The sequence below is a fragment of the Sinocyclocheilus anshuiensis genome, unplaced genomic scaffold (genome assembly GCF_001515605.1).
Source record: "Sinocyclocheilus anshuiensis isolate Anshui unplaced genomic scaffold, SAMN03320099.WGS_v1.1 scaffold43, whole genome shotgun sequence".
Classification (NCBI taxonomy): domain Eukaryota; kingdom Metazoa; phylum Chordata; class Actinopteri; order Cypriniformes; family Cyprinidae; genus Sinocyclocheilus; species Sinocyclocheilus anshuiensis.
In genome coordinates, this window is record NW_015549580.1 from 1,886,943 (window position 1) to 1,892,144 (window position 5,202).

At 40.2% G+C, this 5,202-nt stretch overlaps 1 pseudogene; it reads right to left on the reverse strand.

The window, feature by feature from the left end:
• Positions 1-477: 477 nt before the first annotated feature.
• Positions 478-3,591, reverse strand: LOC107657718 (pyruvate dehydrogenase [acetyl-transferring]-phosphatase 1, mitochondrial-like; annotated as a pseudogene).
• Between the last annotated feature and the right edge of the window lie 1,611 nt (positions 3,592-5,202).

Consider the following 5,202-nt stretch of genomic DNA (forward strand, 5'->3'; position numbering starts at 1 on the left):
CACTGCTGCTTTCATGTCGCTGGCTAATTAGTAGCATTAGCAACTAATTTGGTTCATTAGAACCCAAATAAGACATTAAATGGATAGTTAATTAAAAAATTCTGTCACCATTTATTATTACCCTTATGTCATTCTAAACCGGTAGGACACAAAAAAACATGAGTAACTGTTTTTGTCCATATAATGAAAGCCTGTGGGGTCCAAAATAAGACTGGACATCACTGGGACATTTTTCAAAATATCTTCCTTTTGAACACAGAAAGTCATATAAGTTTGAAATTACATGAGGGTGAGTAAATGACAGAATTAAAATTTTTGGGTGTACTGTACCTTTAAGGCAACTTCTCATTCAACATATCTCAGTTACAGAGCACTCCAACTTAAAAGTAGGCTACATATCTGGACCTATTTTGCTTTCTATTCTCATTCTTTCTCACTCACCATTTTAAATTACCTTTGTTTTACTTTCCTTTTTCATTCATTCAAAAATTAAAAGCATACAACATAAAAGCAAATTTTGGCACAACACAAGCACTATATAAAGTCTCTCCTCAGAGTAAAATCTGCTGAACCTACATTAGTAAATTTCCCGTCTTGATTTATGGTTTTGTGCTGCATTTTGAGGGTTTAATTGTGATAGTAGGTCTGCGGTGAGCTCAGCATAATTTTTTTTTTCTGTTTGGCTTCATTCCACATATAACACTGGAAATCAACACCGCTCACCTATTGAACATTAAGATTCCTTTCAAAGGCAGCTGCCATGAATATGTGAAAATAAAAATACACTCATAGTAATACATTCCACTGGTATAGGTAACATTTTGCTGTGCTGATATTACTGATAATGCAGTGATGAGATTGTGCGTAAGATTAGAATTGATAATGTATGTAACAGAGCATGTGGAAGAAAGAATCTGTCCGCTTCTATGGTCCACCAATGACGTGTGGGTTAAACTGCACTATAATGATTGTGATATCATCCCTATACATGCGGGCTAATTCCTCTGGCAAGCTTAACATCTTTGACAACCTCTCATGGTCCACCATTCCAAACTCGTTACTACCCACTGCGTTCCGAATCAGATGCGTAGCCGCATTCTGGTCCTCGAAGGTGGAGGAGATGCGAGCCTTCCTCTCCTGCAACAATCCCTGCATCTGACCCAAGGTCACCTTATAGCCACCAACACTGACTGGCTGCTACTGGTGCACTCCAGTGAGATGTTCACCCACAATCCTCACCACCTCCTGCCTGTGTAGTGTTTCCCACAGTCCGTCCGAGCCCAGCACCAGGAAACGATCCTGTGGACGAAGATGGTGTCGCGTCACCTCTGGTTCCGCTGTAAGGTATGGTGGTGTGTGGTAATTGGGTGGGATGAACTTGGCGTGCTCATTCTCATGGAGCTGGTCCGGTCCAGACTCAAGAACACACCGCTGCAGCTCGATGCTCCACTTGAATTTAACATCTCCAAAGGCGCGAAATGGAATGAGTAATCCCAACAGGCGATCCTGCTTCACCACAGTCTTGGCCTCAGAAAGTGGGTGCTCGGACCGCACACGCTTCACCTCAGGTTCTTGTACACCCAGGACTGCACGGCCATCTCCAGTGTTGGCAACATGCAGCTCATTACCATCAATATGTGCAACACATGCAGTAGCGCCTGAGAATGCAACACGCAGCACCCAGTAGTGCAAGAATGCATTTGGGTCACCAACCTGTGCTTCAAGGGATATGTCATTGTCCAACCTTTTAAAGGCACTCAAAAGAGCTTCAGCAACATCTGGTTGCTCCCCAGGAACGCTCAGGTCCAGAAGTTCCTGCCAGTATGTGCGCAAGCTGGAGAAGTAGAGGCGTGAAGCTTCCTTGCTGAAGTAGTCGTTGCGATGCTTGTGCCACTGCAAAATCGGGTGAAGAGGTCGTCCACTCTCCACCGCGTTCTCCAGATCCATCAACGTCTCATGTGGCAGTAATGAAACGGCAATGTAATAGAAGAGCCGCTCGCTGAGTGCCTGAGCACAAGCGCAGCCTGCGTGGCCATCAAATACGCCATAAAGCATGCCACGGGTCTGCAAGCACGTTGCTGCACTTCGGCGATCCTCAATGGGTGCATTTGCCGGTAGTTGGTTGCTGTCAAAGCCCATGACCGAACTGAGGTTCTTGCCATCAAACTCAGGAACTTTGAAGTTGTACTCATTAGCTTTTAGAATGCTGTTAATCTGAGGTGGGGTCAAGTAGTAGGAGTGCCATGCAGGTGAGGTCCTGTATCCCCGCACCTGGTGCCGCCATCTTTGTTCAAAGCTGTGTGGCTGAGTTGCACTGATGCATGGACGAGGAGACTGGCTGCAGTTTTGGCATGTCATGGCTGGCACCAGGATCCGACCAAACCTCCTGCCATGGATGACCCTGAACACCTGGAAGGTAGCAGCCATTATTATTTGACCTTACCCTCAAAGGACCTGCAGGAAAACCATAGCTCAATTAGAAAAGTTAAACAAAACTCATATTTCACACTTGTCTACATTTCAAACAGAGCTATACAAGAAAATCAAGTAGTCAAGTTTACAATTAAAATAAGTTTGACACCATGATTGATTATCAATTTCTTGAGTCTTGATGTAAAAGTAATTTCAAATGACTGTAGTTTATATATTTTAAGTCATCAGAAGATTACTCTCACTGACTAAGTCAAGACTAAGGTCAAGGCATGGAAAAGCTGTTCCACTCAGGATAGGATAGTGACCCAAGACTATTTATGGTGCTGCCACATTTTTGGCATTGGAAGCATTGACTGGCCTATTACTGTCCCCTGTATAGGGTGACCAGATTTGTCATGGTGGAATACGGGAATATGACCACGATATGAGAAATGTTATTTCATAATATCTATATCTATATATATAAAAAGTGCCGTACTCTAAAAACAGCTAATGGCTTCACGCGCTGTCTTTCCATGCAGTTCAAATCAAGGAGTCAACACACAACCAGGTGCGTTACTTAAACTATACCAAATAACCAATATATAAAAAATTAGAATTAAGTTATAATTTCACAATAAAACGACAGTTGCAAAAAAAAAAAAGGAAAAAGGCTCAGTTGAGTACTACGCCCCGTCCACATCATCCAGCATACATACTCGCTACTATGTTGCCATTTTGTTTACTTTTGGGCTTGGCAACATTATTTAGTAGAAATCATCGCAGAGAAACGTAATCGGATAAATGTCCCTATATTTAAAGTGAAAAAAGTGATTCATATAGCACACGGTTTGTACGGCAAACCCCGTTTTACTGTGTGACTGTAATAGGCTACCGTGGACAAATATCGAACGCTAATGCATCTATGCTGTATGGAAATTATTGCACACTATCGTCGCACAAACTGCAAGCGCAACTCATAACAGCCTAACAAAAGATAAATATTCTTACCTGAGAATATTAGTGGATGACTGAGTTTGTGGTCGATGTTTGATCAGGCTACATTAGTTCATGGGCAGTCATCCTGCACGCATTCTGCGAGCCTGGTTCACCTCCACTGACTCCCACTGGACAAGATGATTGGTTCACTCACATAGCTGCTACGTCATCAGAGGTGTAGCTGCGCTTAAAGGGTTAGTTCACCCAAAAATTAATATTAGGCTGCGGTTTACGCACCCCCCCCAATAAATAAATAACATGACAGGAAAATAAATAAAGGAATAAATGACTTGATAAAAACAAATATAGTTCATTTGTAATAAAATTTAACCCTGAATTATTTTTTTTATTACTTTTTCCTTTATGTATTATATTATTTTATGTATTTATTTTTGCATTTATTTTAATATAATTTATTTATGTATGTATTTATTATTTTTTCATTCCCACGTGTATTTATTTCCAGATTTATTTATTCATTTATTTCTTCTTACTTTTCCGTGTGCAAATGAGGGAGGCGGTCCTTGCGGAGCTCCGGTGAATCATTGGTTGAGAGCTCACGCAGAAGGTCAGATCAAACTAACGATAGAGATCGAGTTTGTGTGATCAACTGTAGAGTTGCAAGATATTTTCACAGATTCACGTTATGTCGAATTATTTTATAGCGACTGAATTCACCTACTTATCCTGACAGTTTCGTCATTAAGTCCATCAACGTCGTCGATGAGTTTCTAGTTTGATGACGCCTCTAGACACACTTGGTAGAGGTTTCTAAGGCTTGTGTTCATTTTGTAATTACAGAGAAAAGACTCCCAAAAGCATTAAGTTGATCGTAAAACAGTTGCATCAAAGGTTTGGAATCGCGGCCGCAGCCTAATTTTCATTTTTGGGTGAACTAACCCTTTAACCTTTCTTTTTCCGGGTATAATTATATGGAATGCCAAAGCTGCCAAAAAACAAATAAATAAATACATACGGAAATAAATATACAAAGAAATATATACATAAACAAAATTAAATGAATATTTCTACTCATATCTCCTTATTTATGCATAATTGCATTTTTCCACATATATTTTCACATTTAATTTATTTATAAATGTCTTTGTCCATCTTGTAATGAGGGGGGTGTATTTTATTTCAGACAGCAATCAAGCTCAGAGTTCTGTCTTATAGGCAAAAAAGAAGCTTTGAGGCCTTTGAATAGTGCAAGTCAATGAATGAATGGTTTAAAAGTGGACGATATTGCCAAAATCTTATATCATCATGACAGACAAAATCGGAAAAGACGTCAAATTGGACAAGGCAGAACTGAGGACAACATATTCGAAAAGATATAAAGGAAGATTATTTTTATTAGAATACTGAGAATGGCTTCTGTGAAAACAGTATCTGTGGAAGATCTATCTTGTCCTGTGTGCTGTGAAATCTTCAATTTTCCTGTTGTCCTGTCATGTAGTCACATTATCTGTAAAGAGTGTCTTCAACAGTTCTGGAAAAACAAGAAAGTCCGGCAGTGTCCCGTCTGCAGGAGAAGATCCTCAAGAGGTGAACCTCTTTGTAATCTGGTGTTAAAAAAACTTATGTTAGTCATTCACAGCAGAAAGTGCTTCAGGATCTGAGGAGGTCTGCAGTCTCCACAATGAGAAACTCAAACTCTTCTGTTTAAAAGATGAACAGCCTGTGTGTATTGTGTGCAGAGATTCAGAAAAACATGCCAATCACAGATTCTGCCTCATTAATGAAGCAGTTTCTTTATACAAGGTAAGAAACATTACTCTCATTTCACTT